The following is a 14,076-nucleotide window of genomic DNA, read 5'->3' as shown; positions in this document are numbered from 1 at the left end:
GATCGCTTGCCCGAAGAAACTGGCAACCGGGGCTGAAAAGGAGGAGGTGAAGGGATGGGGAGGTGATTTTGGGTAGCGGGGGGGGGAAACCGAGGGTGGTGGCTCAGCAGATGTGCTGAGGCTGCCCAGCACCGTGAAAACTGGATCCCTTCCTTCCTCTGAGCCAGTCTCATAAAATGAAAACGAGAGGCCAGAGGCTGAGGTTTATGGCTGGTACAAATCTGAAACAAATCAAAGGAAAGAATATTTGGCTTGCCTGAGCGTGGCAGGGAGTGTGCCAAGTCTTTTGTGGGGGAGCACGGCCAAGGGGTCGCTGTGCCCTGGGTTGGGGTGGCAGGTCCTGATGGGCAGGGACCGATGGCAGCTGCAAGGGACAGGACAGGAATCACAGGTAATGGATCGGAGTTAAAAGAAAAAAAAAAAAAGGAATAAACTATATAGTTCAGTGAGACAGGGTTGGGAAAGGAAAGCTGGGTGTCACCCCAGGGGTCTGCGGTCCCCTTTAGTGACCGCCGGTAGCACTGTGCTACTTATCTCCTGCCTTCCCAGCCCCTTCCCCATCCCACCTCCCTCCTGCGGTAGAAGTTGGCTATATAAAAGGACAGGATTTTGGAGACGAAATGAAAACGGTCTTTAATTTTCTTCCATCTGTATTTGTTCACTCAGTTGTCCGTCTGACTTCCTAAGTCAGAATTTAGCACCTAGCACCTCTCCCTCCCAACCGCCCCCTAATTTCCCTGCCTTGTGATTTAGGTTTTCCCTGGGCATTTTCCTAGCCCTTAGCCTGTGAAATTTCCTGTTATGGGCATCATTTGAATTTACATGCATGATGCAAAGGCTGACAAGGGGATATGAGAAGCGTGGCAGCCATGCCAGGGGGATATTGTTAGTACAAAATTTCCAGAAATGACTGCAGAGCACTGAGCTGGACAGCAGGGATGGATGGCTCTGCAGCCTGATCCCACCACACTGGGCCGGATTTGGGGTGGAAACAGGCCGGGGAAAAGCATATCTTCTTGGGCAAGTTGCTAAAGGAGCAGCAGAAACTTTTGTGCAAGCTGAGCCAGACAGAAAGAAGCATTGTCGTGTCTATTTTAGGATTTTGTGCTGCTGCTTCTCACCATCCCATCCAAATACATCCCTTTAATGGATGTTGCTCGAGAGGAAGCACATACATTCTCCTGTGAGAGGGTGCCTGTGCCCGTAAGCCTGTTTTCCCAACGCTATAAATTGGTCCTATAAAGGATGTTACCTTTCCTTGCCTCTCCTTAATAACTCGCTGTTGTGGCTATAACAACCCTTTGCCGATGTCATATTTTTCACCGGGACTCCAATCCCCCTTCTTTTTTCCTCCTGGGTACTGAACAGCTCTCAGCAAAACCAGGCAGTTCCCCAGCATCCCAGCCCCGGCGGCAGCCCCTGGGTTGGGCAGGAATGGCTGGGCACAGGGATGTTAACAGAGGGCTCTGGTGAGGATGCTTTGGCAGAAGGTGGGATGCTGGGCACAGAGGGGAGGGCAGTGGCTATGGGGCCACAGGAGAATTTAGGAGATGGGCGGGGGTGGCTCAGGTGCATACCGTGAGGTCCTGGGCAGCCCTCCTGGGACTCGGCTCTGGAGTTATGTGGGTAAACTCACCGCTTTTTCAGACTCACCCTCCTGGGCTGATGGCACTGTCACCATGCCACTGTGCCCTATAGGGACCCCAGCCCTGTGACAGGAGCTGGAGGAGCTGAGGCTACAGGCTCGTCCTTGGGGACACAGCATTCCTTGTGTGCGAGGAGCGTCATCAAAAGCAGTAAGTGCCTGCCTGGTGGATGGGACTGTCCTGTGCCAAACAACGTGAATCTTGGGGCAAGATGGAGCAGTGAGGGTGCTCGGCTGATGCTGGGGCAGCCCATCTCCTTCCCGTCCCAGCCCCAGCACACCCTTGGCACAGTGCCGGGGACCACGGAGAACATCAGAGACCCTACTGATGGCCCTTGCAACTTGGAAGGGGAGTGGAAAGGGACACTTTCAGTTTTATTTAAAAAAAGTAAATGCCTGACTCCCCCCTCAAGTGACCAAGCAGGGAAATGCTCATCTGCACCCAGTTCCCCCCACACACACAGCACCACTGGGACCGGTAGCAAAATTAAGTCCTCTCTGCATGAGAGGCATCCAAGTTGTGGCACCTGCTGGGTCTTCATGTAGCCGTTACCTGGGGCTGCTCCTCTTCCTCGCATGCATGGGGAATGTAGCAGAGCAAATCACATATGAAAGTTCATGTTTCCGGATTTCTTTTCCCCGAGGACCTCATAGCCCTTTCACTGAACACTAAAGATGGGTCCTGTGCTCCTTCGAAAAGAAATGTATTCTTTGGGTGCACAGTGTGTAAGCAGAATGCAATGTGGTTGCTGAAAATCTGTACAAACCCAACATCAGGGCATTACATATTACAATAATGAAGGTTTAAAATAAACCATTAGAGGTTACTCTTACAGGTGAGACTTTGCGGCATCCTTTGGCCACTGGATAAAGCTTTACGGGGGGACCTTCAGTCATGGTTTGCCTCTTGTCTCACTCATATATGTGTCTGGGTGCCTTAGGGGTAATGGGGGGGGGGGCTATATGCTAGAGAGGATTCATACATCGGGAGTCAATTGTATCTTTACACTTGGAAAGGGGACTTAAACATGCCGATCCGCTTTGCCATTCATTGCATAAAGGGGAACATTTAAAAGGCAACAAATCATATCAGCTCACAGTCGGCACATCTTGGCCAACAGGTTGAGCAAAGCCAAGCAGCTGAAGTCTCGTGTCTCTCACTCGAGCCTAGATATTTTACAGAAGATCCCACCCCCTTGCCGTCCGCTCATTCCCTCTCAGCTAAGCTGTGACCCTCCGGCTGCAACGCTGCAGTAAGTCACCCCCCGCGGCAGCCCCCTTACTTCGTGCTAGTACAGTAAAGCACGGCCAAGGATTTGCACGACGACAGCTTTAATGAGCTAAGTTTTCTGACGATGCACATGATCTTGTCATCTTCCTGACAAATTAATGCTTCTGAAAAAACCCTTTTTTAACTAGCTGAAACATTAACCATTATTGCCCTAGGACTTACTAATATTTTGGTGTACACTACTGACACGGGGAAAATGCCAGGAAGTTGTAGGTATTAACGCTTCTTTGCCTGTCAGGGTATTTAAGTCTTAGGCGTGGGACGTGGGTGATTTAAATAATTCCCACAGATTCATCAGCTTTCCTTGTCACATGCACGGGGACAGGAGAAATCACACATACGAGGATGCTTAACAAATGAGCTGTCTAAAGAAGTGCTTTTGTCTACAGGCATTAAGCATCTACTGTCAAACGGGTCAGGGGGGAAAAAAAAGGCACAATTGCCTGTCAAAATTTCGTACTGAGTCCTGCCGACTTTGATGAGGGCAGCTGGTCTCAACCCGTAAGTATCCCACCTCTCTGTCTCCCTTCTGGAGCAAAGAGGGGATGTTGGAATGAGGGTCCCTGTGGGCTCAGAGGGGATGGATGGTGTTGGTGGTGGCTGTCTCCTCACTGGGCTGTTGGGGAGGGGCTTTTCTGCTGGGGGTGGGAGGTAGATATGGATCTTGAAGACCTCGGTCCACCTGTTTTCTAGGGTGTAGTGCATATGTGTTTGTCATCCCCATATCCGGGGCTCTTGAGACATCAGGTGGGATTTTTACTGTGGATGTGGGCTGTGAGTTTCCTCCTATTTCCCTGTGCTTTAATTTATTTCCCTGGAGGCTGTCTGGGGCCCTGGCCCTGCTCAGCCTGGGCTGGGCATCTCTCCCACAGTGCTTCCTGGCTCCCCACGTGCGGGAAGTGGTTTTGGGAGATGTTGTGGAAATTCTTTGTCTCCGCTTCCTACTTCTTTTCCTGCTTGTCCGTCCCCGTCCCCCCCCCCCCGCCGCTGCGGTGCCGGCTTGGACAGCCCTGTGCTCCTTGTTGTGGTCCACATCTGGTCATTTATACTTTATAAAAGCAGAAAGGGCTGGTTTTTTAATAGCTGGGGTTAACCTGGGTGGTACCCTGTGCGCTCAGGTATGCCCATGCACTGGTGCAGCTGTGCCTGGTGGAGCATGGTGGGTTTTGGCCAGGCTGCTCCGTCCTTCCCGGAGACCAGGGTGGCCCTTGTTCTGCAAAATGTCCTTCCCTTCGGGTGGCAGGGGGGGTGGTGCGGGCTGGGTTTGGGTGCAGGCTGAGGGCCCGACTCCTTCTTCTACATGGCTAAATGGCTTTATTCCCACAAATAGCAGGAGGCGGCACACTGCCAGCGCTGCCAGAATCCTGTCTGTTTCTGACAGCATTGTGGCTTTTCCTGTGGTTTCCTTTGTTTGGAATGGACCAGTCAATTATTAGAAAAAAAGAAATAAAATAACTTTCTGGATTAGCTGGTGCTCTCTAGAAATACCCCCAAGTGCCCGGGTACATGTGGCGAGTCTGGAGCCACAAAGAACAGGCCGTGGCCAATGTTTTCCCACCATGACCTATTTTTGGCAGCGGCCTGCCCTGCTCAACCTGATTTGCATGATAAGCCCTATGCCTTCGTGAGCCAAAAAAATAAAAACCCTTGAAAACTGGGATCTCTCAGTGTCTCAAACAAACCTTTAAAACCACTGGGCACTTCTGTGGCTGTTGACTCGTCCATCCTGGGCACAGGTCTCTGCACGTCCTCCCCCAAGGGAAGATGCTCACCTAGCAGCCCCAGGAGGACCTGTTTTCCGCCCGCCCCAGAGCTTAGGCTGCTCCCGGTTTCCTTCTCTTGCCGTAAAAAGAAACAAAGGTTCAGCCTCGACAATATGGTTTTCGGGTCAGGATTTTTTTTTTTTAAACGCAAAATTCCTGGGGAAATGTGAGGCTTGTTTCCATGAGCGGCAGCGCCAGCGCTGCTGGGAGGGCAGCAGCTTCCTGAGATTGTTCAATAGTCACTTAAGCAGGGTAACAGCAAGCTCCCCTGCTGGTAAGGCAGCCTTTAAAGAAAATCACAGAATCACAGAATGGTAGGGGTTGGTAGAGACCTTTGGAGATCATCTAGTCCAACCCCCCTGGCAAAGCAGGTTCACCTAGAGCAAGACGGACAGGAACGCATCCAGGCAGGTTTTGAGTATCTCCAGAGAAGGAGACTCCACATCCTCTCTGGGCAGCCTGTTCCAGTGCTCTGCCACCCTCAAAGTAAAGAAGATTTTCCTCACATTCAGATGGAATTTCCTGTGTTCCAGTTTGTGCCCGTTGCCCCTTGTCCTGTCACTGGGCACCACTGAAAGGAGGCTGGCCCCATCCTCTTGACATCCGCCCTTTAGGTATTTATAAGCATTGATGAGATCCCCTCTAAGTCGTCTCTTCTCCAGGCTAAACAGACCCAGGTCTCTTTCCTCATGAGGGGTGCTCCATTCCATTCATCATCTTTGTAGCCCTCCACTGGACTCTCTCCAGCCATTCCCTGTTCTTCTTGAATTGGGGAGCCCCAGACTGGACACAATGCTCCAGATGTGGCCTCACCAGGGCAGAGTAGAGGGGGAGGATGACCTCCCTCGACCTGCTGGCCACGTTCTTTTTAACACACCCCAGGATACCATTGGCCTTCTTGGCCACAAGGGCACTTTGCTGGCCCTGTTTGAAAGAAAATATCTTTCTTGTTGCTTAAGGTAAGGGAGGGACTTAATTTTTTTCCTGCAGTTGCCCGCCCTTGCGTATGCCCTGGGCTGTGGGCATCGCGCTCACCGGGTGCCTCTATTGCCTTTTCAGCAGCTGCTGACAGCTCTGGCTCAGGGATGGGATGGGATGGGATGGGATGGGATGGGATGGGATGGGATGGGATGGGATGGGATGGGATGGGGTGGGGTGGGGTGAGGTGGGTGGGACAAATATATCTGAAACTTATGGCTTTCCCTTGTCAATTTTAATGAAAGAAAGGAATTTATTTTTCTTTTGCCCAGAAGAGGCAGGCACGGGAGCAGAAAGCCAGCAGCTATTCCTGGGCTCTCGTATCCTCAAAGGGGGAAAGGGCTGGAACTAAACCACTTGTTAGGCATCAATTTGCAGTGCTAGAAAGTGGATTTGTGCTACACAGAATGCATCCGTGCAGGGAGGAGGTCAGTGGCTGTGCTTGCCTTGACGGTGACCAGGTAAGTGTGGCTTACTGGGAAAAGATTGGTGCTTACATCGGTCCCATCCCATGAAGCTGGAAGTGTGGGACCAAGCTGTGGCCTCAGCACAGTCCATCAGGTGCCACCAGCCCTCTTCCTTGTGGGCAAAATGTTACAATTCAGTGGGAATCTCCTTGGGGATAAAATAAAATATTTATAGAAAGTAAGGAATATCAAGAGGGATGTGTTTGGCAGCCTGATGGCACAGAGACATCTGGGTTTATGGCTTAAAATCCAGTAGTTACCATGCTGTGGTAGGAGAGATGCTGCTGGGGAGAGGTCCAGCCCTGCTCCTCTGCCTCCAGCACTGTTTTGTGCACTGTGAAGTCTCCTGAGCTTGTGTGTGAACAGAAATAGGGTGGTCTCATGGCAAAGGGGTCTCAGCGTGGCTTGGTGAACCCTGGGCAAACTCTGCTCCATGTCTTATCCCCTCTTATCAGTGCCACGGAGATGCTGACACCCCCGGGAGTTGCTAGGCTTGGTATTATTTTGGAACTTCAAAGTGTTCAGTTGGATTATTTATTTTTTTTTTTCTAAGAATTTAGTACCTGCAGCTTTGGTGGTTATCTGGGTTAGGTTGGAAATTGATGAGGTTGAGTCTTTCTGTAAGCTGAAAGGAGCCCACAGAGGGCTGTGTACCAGGCGTCTGCCTTTGCCAGGGGTTATCCCAATTTCTGGGTCAATACTGGGACCTGTACTGTTCAACATCTTTGTCAGCGACATGGACAGTGCGGTCAAGTGCACCCTCAGCAAGTTTGCCAATGATACCAAGCTGTTTGGTGAGGTAGACACGCTGGAGGGGAGGGATGCCATCCAGGGGGACCTGGACAGGCTGGAGAGGTGGGCCCAAGCCAACCTCACAGTTTAACAAGGCCAAGTGCAACGTCCTACATCTGGGTTGGGGCAATCCCAAGCACAAGTACAAGCCTGGCAGGGAATGGCTGGAGAGCAGCCCTGAGGAGAAGGACCTGGATGTGCTGATTGATGAGAAGCTCAATGTGAGCCAGCAGTGTGCGATCGCAGCCCAGAAGGCCAACCGTCTCCTGGGCTGCATCAGAAGACATGTGACCAGCAGGTCAAAGGAGGTGATTCTGCCCCTCTACTCCACTCTCGTGAGACCCCACCTGGAGTACTGCATCCAGCTCTGGAGTCCCCAACATAAGAAGGACATGGACCTGCTGGAGCGTCTCCAGAGGAGAGCCATGAGGATGATCCAAGGGCTGGAGCACCTCCCCTATGAGGAGAGGCTGAAAGAGTTGGGGCTGTTCAGCCTGGAAAAGAGAAGGCTCCAAGGAGATCTTGTTGCAGCTTTCCAGTACCTAAAGGGGGCCTACAGGAGAGCTGGGGAAGGACTTTTTGCTAGGGCATGTAGCGAGAGGACGAGGGGGAACGGTTTTACAGTGGAAAAGGGCAGGTTTAGATTAAACATTGGGAAGAAATTTTTCACTTTGAGGGTGGGAAGGCACTGGAACAGGTTGCCCAGAGAGGTTGTTGAGGCCCCATCCCTGGAGGTGTTCAAGGCCAGGCTGGACGCGGCCTTGGGCAACCTGGTCTAGTGGGAGGTGTCCCTGCCCATGGCAGGGGGGGTTGGAACTCGCAGAATCACAGAATGGTCAGGGTTGGAAGGGACCTCTGGAGATCATCTAGTCCAACCCCCCTGCCAGAGCAGGGTCACCTACAACAGGTTGCACAGGACAGCGTCCAGGCGGGTTTTGAATGTCTCCAGAGTGGGAGACTCCACAACCTCTCTGGGCAGCCTGTTCCAGTGCTCCACTACCCTCAAAGTGAAGAAGTTCTTCCTCATGTTAAGATGGAACTTCCTATGTTCAAGCTTGTGCCCATTACCCCTCCTCCTATCAATGGGCACCACTGAAAAAAGACTCCTCCCATCCCTCTGGCATCCTCCCTTTAAGTATTTGAAAGCATTAATAAGATCCCCCCTCATTCTTCTTTTCTCTAGACTAAAGAGACCCAAGTTCCTCAGCCTTTCCTCATATGAAAGATGTTCTAATCCCCTAATCAGCTTTGTAGCCCTATGATGATCTTCAAGGTCCTTTCCAACCTAAAACATTCTATGATTCTATGATTCTTTGATTCTGTGCTCTATGTACTGCACCAGGGAAAAATAGGGGGTATTGAAGGGAAATTAGGATGGGTAAACTTTGCAACACTAGGAGAGGACACAGGCAGTTTGGTAACTTCTCCCACCTACGGCTTCCCATGGGCTCTGTGGGACCCCTTGTCCCTCCTGCCAGGCCACCGCCTCCTGCAAGCTTTCCCCTGCCCCACAGCAGACGGGGAGGTGAAGGCAGGGATGGCCAACACTTAACTGCTGCCCCTGGACAAATCCCGTCCGGAGCCATAAATATAATTTGCCAATACTAATTCTTTAGCTATAGCCCCATCTAATGGTACGATCCCAGCCGCTCCCTGTACAACACTGGTATTTGGGTGGATACGAAGCATCCTCCGGTGCGGTGGGTTTCTCGCTGGTGTGACGTGCCAGCAGCGCCGCTGGGCCAAATCCAGCCCGCCCAATGTCTCTGGTTGGGGACACAGCAGTGGCAGGGGCTGCTGCTGTCACCATGCCTGGGCACACCAGCGGCTCTGGCCGTGCCCCAACCAGCTCCTTGCACCCCAATATGGTTCCTCTCTGCCCCCCTCTCCTCTTTTTCTTTTTTTTTATCCCCTTCTCTCCTTTTTTTACTGATGTACAAAAGCAGCAGTGCCTGTGGCCACCTTGACGAGGCATGATGGGCTCTGGCTCCCGCTGCCCGCGCGTGCTGTGCCAGGCAGGACATTCGGGAGCCAACGCAGGTGGCTGTTGGGAGCAGCAGGATTTGTGCTGTGGGAGCCTTGCGCCGGCTCTCCCGAAGGCTCCTCCGAGGTCCGAGGGCCCCTGCTGTGCCCAGGCTGGCATCTGGCACATCTTCTGGTGGCCACCCACACCAGAGCCATGCAGAGCCGAGGGTACGAGCAGCTGATGCCACCAGTGCTCCCGCGCAGGCCACGGGGACGGCACAGCGTTCCCGGCATTAAGCACTGCTTTGTGCATGTTAAGCAGCTTTGTGATTAATGGCGAGCATTTCACGGAAAGCCCTGCCGGTCCCCGCGACCCCTTGTCTGGAGGGTGCCCTGCACGCACGCAGGGCACACATGCGCAGCGGCGGCAGCACATGGGACACACTGCCCTGTTCCCCCACGGGGGATGGAGCGCTGCCTGCATCCCAGGCAGAGCCCGTGGGTCTCAGCTGCCTCCCAGCCCTTTCCAGCAAGGAAAATGGGCAGCAAACCCGTGGACTGGGCCCCTGGGCATCCAGTCCTTACAGCCACCCGCTCCCCCAGGGTTGCCTGATCCTGAGCTGAACCCCTGTAGCCATGCGGAACTACACACTAATAGCCTAATAGTAACAGAAAGTTCACCTAATAGTGATTTTAATTGAATTTAAGCTCATGCCAGGGTTAAGGTATGAAAGGCCATGAGAAATGAGAGCGGTGGGGCTTGTTTTGCGAGGACGGCTTGGTCCAGCTGCTGCCTGGAGGACAGGGTCCTGCGATTGCTTTGTGCCTTGCTGGCTGAAGCATCCCTCTCCCTGCTTCTGCAGGCAGGGATACGGGCAGTGGTGGTACTGGTTCTGGGTGTGGGGGTGCTGGTAGGGACTATCCTGAGCCTGTGGCAGGTGTTGCTCCTGCCTTTGGAGGACAGTTTCACACCAGGCAGGTTACTTGCTGGTTTGTTTTTTTTTTTTTAGGTTGGTTTTGTGTTGGTTTTTTTTTTTTTTTTTTTTTTTTTTGCAGCTGTATTTGCACATATCTTCAAATGTTGGTGGTGGCTGAAACCCAACCCCTGAAGCCAGATGCATCTGAACTTGTCATCTGGAGCCAAATCATGGCATTGAGATGATGTAAAAGCAGGCTGGAAAGCCCGGCTGCTCCGCTGCATCTGCCCAGGGGGATGAGAGGCGGCTGGGCTGGAGGTGCACTCTGCGAGGTGCAGGGATGTTTTGGCTGTGTTGCCCTCACGTCTCAAGGGGTGTGCTGGCATGGCAGAGGCATCCACAGCCCCACGTGTGTTACCCAGACTGCCTGGGTAAGTTCCTTAAGGAGATTGCAAATACTGAGGGCGGATGCCCAGCAGGCACCCAGCTGCTGGGCTGCAGCTCCCCTCCCTAAAAACAACTGCGGGGTTACAGCTGGCAGTGGGGTTTTTCCAAGCCCGGATGAGAGAAATGCTCCTACGGCTGGGCAAAGTAGCTCCTCCCTGCAGGAGGAGGTTTTCTACACCACTTCCAGCTCTGATGGGTGTGTCCCCCTTCTTTCTCCACGCATGAAGTTGTGCCCATGTGACATGGTCCCTGAGACTGTGGTTGCTGGTTGAGTCTGAGCTAGGATGGCGGTGGTGGGGGTCTCGGAGACCCTTGGGGGTACAAGGGCATCGGGATGGAGGTGGTATCATCAGGCATCACTGGGCATTGTCCCTTTGGCACGGGACCATACACCACGGTGACAGAGGGCCCCCATCTCTCCCGCAGCCTGACCACAGCTCCAAGTAATGCGCTAGCCCACCAAAACACAGAAATGCAGAAAGCCAGTGCCTTCTGCTATTTCTGGTGGGTTTGTTGGTTTTTGGTTGGTTTTTTTTTTTTGTCTTTTTTTCTGCTGGTTTTGGTCTTTGCCCTTCCCTTGGTGCTGGGGAAGGGGCTTCTCCTACAGCCGGGGCCAGACCAGGCTGCTCCGACATGGCTATGGCTTGCTGGGCCGGCATCCACCCATGGTGGGGTCCCTTCTGCTGGGAGGGGGACCTCACCGCCCCGGCCCTCTGTTTATCCGGCACCGGCGGGCTGGCTACAAAAGACTGGCGGTAAAAATTAGTTTTGGCACAAGCATCCTGGAGAGAGCCTTTGACAAGGAAAAATATTGTCAAGAGCCTTTAGGAAAACAGTGTGTTACTCATCTGGGGAAAAAATAACCCCGCCAGGTTGAGCAACCTGCGTGGATTTACTTGGCACAGCTTTATCTCCCACCGGCAGCAGGGAGCCTGTGGAAGGATGGTGCTTTTCCTCAGTGATACCTTGGTGCGAACTTGAGGGTCCCCACTCCCCTGCCGAGGGAGGATCCACCGGGACAGAGGAGGGCATTTGTGGGGTGTAGCTGGCCGGGGCGGGGGGTGGTTTCTGTGCCGGGGTGCTGGCGGAGCTCTGCTGTGCCGGGGCGAATCCCAGCGCCGGGTGCGGGCTTGGCAATGGGCATGGCTGAAATCCGCACTAAAACATTTTGTCCCATCACCCGGCCTGCGCTGAAGTCACTTCCCCAGGCATACGAAGCAAGCTCAGGCTCGCTTCATGACTTTTTGTTTTGTTTTGTTTTTATTTTTTTAGACAGGAAAAACCTTTGTTCTCTGCAAACCAGAATTAAATTGCACTGGCACCCCGTAAAGCTCTGCTCACTGCTCTGTGCTCGCGCCGCAATCTCGTTTGACTGTCCCAACGCCGGCTGCTAATAACTTCCTGGTGTTTTGCAGCACGTGCCGAAGGTAAGAGCCCGAGAAATTGGATTGGAGTCAGGCAGTGACTGTTGAAGCTCTCCGATGCAAACTATGGCTGCACTGCAGAGGGCAGAAAGACCTCGCATGGCTGATATTAACTTGGAGACCCCTTTTTCTTCCCCGGCAGAGCACTGGCGGAGACAGAGACTGTTTTGCTCCATCTGATATAAAAACCTGGTGATGAGGAGGAACGGGGGTTCACCTCCCATAAAGCTGAAGTGCCCCTGCCCAGAGCAGGGGGGGATCAGCCCCGCGGGTGCGGGGGACGGAGCCCTCGCCGCCCCTCGCCTGGGGCAGGGGGTGCAGCGAGTTGCACGGTCTCAGCCCCGCAGCACCAAGGTCGGGCTCACGGGACGGGGTGTGAGCAGGGGCTTTTCTCGGCACGATGCTGCATTATACATCAAATACACATCAGAGTTTGTGTTAATTTTAGTTGGTGGTAATTTGGGGAGTTACTTTTCCCTAGCAAGGCAGTGCCCAAGGTCTATCCAGGCAGGTCTAGAGAGCGAGCCTAGGTCATGGCCGACTGCTGGCGAGGGGTGCAGGAAGGGTTTGAAGGCCATGACTAAACCAGATTAATGAGCAGCCACAGCCAAACGGGCCCGTGCCCGTCCCGGGGGCAGAGGAGGGTTTCTCCGGGCTCCCCACGGATGCGGGGCAGAGCTGCCCCTCAGGCCATGCTGCAGAGCCTGTTCCCACATGCCCTAATCTCTGTCCCCTGTGTCCTGTGCTGCAGCTTAATGTACAGGCATTTTACTAATGAAATGGTGGCAGAAAGCTGAGCATTTCTTCCATTGGGTGAGTGGCGACAGCCCTCCTGCCTGCAGTTTGTCAAGAGTGCCGGGGGAAACCCATGTTTGAGCTCCCCTGGGCAGACAAAACACCAGCAACCCCAGTCACGCTTCCCCAGAGCATCCCTGCCACGCTGGAGATGAAGCCATGGTGGGAGAGGAGCCACCAGCTGGCCTGGCAGGGTGGCATCAGAGCCCAAATAGCCCTGGGGAAGGGGAAAAGTGAACTGGCCCAGCCAAGGAAATGTTTGTTTTTTTTTTTTTCATTCAGACCAGCTACACCATCAGGGGAGCCCAGCCGAGGGGTGAGGGTAACACCAAACCTCCTCCTGGGCCCCGGCAGAGACCAGTCGCCAGGTCAGATGAGAACAGTGACTGAGCAGCCACTCCCTTAAAACAGAAGGGGGGTACAACACCTGAAGTCCAACAACGAGGAAAACACTAAACTCAAGAGGAGAAGCGTAGGCTGAAATAAGAGATTACTTCCCCAAATCTGGCTGCCAGTTAAGCATGACAGCGTTGAGCCCCTCATTAACAGGAGCAGGTTTCTCACCAGCCTCATCGTGACTCCGTATGATGAAGATGGTACAAAATGAAAATGGTGAAGGCCAACAGCAGAACTTGGTACAGAGAACGCCACCTCCTTTTTCCTCATTCCTTGCAATTCTCTTATTTTTCAGATACCAAAAAATAACTTTGTATATGCAATAGCTGTATTGCATTGCAGTGTCTATATCAATACTAATCCAAATGTTTTCATATACTTCTTTAAGCCACTGTACCACTGAAACCCACACCTGTGAAAGGCCTTTGATGCACGACAGGCAAGTCTCAGACTGAACGGTATTTGGGGAAAGATTTTGAATGCCGTTTCATGCTTTGCTTAATCCTCCAGTACATGGTGCTGGATGTAGCTGTGGTGTGAGGTTAGAAGTTTTATTTTTTTAGGCCATGGATCCAAAAGCACGTGGCTCACCTTTGTAACCCACCCTATCAAACCAGCTGTCAGCACAAACACCGCTGGCACACCTGAGCCCAACACAAGCCAGCTGCTCTTGCAGAGCATGGGACCAAGCTCAGCGGAGGGACTTCCACATCTCTGTGACAAATCTCTTTCCACCAGCACGTGGTAAAGCAGAGACCCAACCCCAAAATCTTCCCCGTTTGTACACTGCTTCCACATATAGCAAGCAGGAACGAAAGCACAGAGAGGTCAGCAGTGGAAGCTGAAAGCTCTTCCACCTGAGCTGGGTCTGCTAATGAACGCACAGCAGGAGCTGGGGGCTTATTAATTTGAATCATGTTTTTGGAGGGAGGTGGAATGGAGGCATCAGGGCAGAAACAGCTAGGAAGCAGCCGCTTGCAAGAAGAAAACTGTAATTTCCCCAAATCCTAGATGTACATGCATTTTAGCCGGGCTCTTGCTCAAGCTGGTGCCTTTGAGCAGCACCACACGGATGGAAGGTGCTGGCCCAGTCCCCAGGGTGTGCAGATGCAGCAGCCAAAGGTGGCAGAGGAGCTGAAGGAACAGCAGGAACTGCAGGACTTGAACTCAGAGGCCAGGAACAGGAGTCAAACAGA

Source organism: Vanellus vanellus, assembly GCF_965231255.1.
Source record: "Vanellus vanellus genome assembly, chromosome: 3".
Taxonomy (NCBI): domain Eukaryota; kingdom Metazoa; phylum Chordata; class Aves; order Charadriiformes; family Charadriidae; genus Vanellus; species Vanellus vanellus.
Note: the sequence above shows the minus strand (reverse complement) of the source record.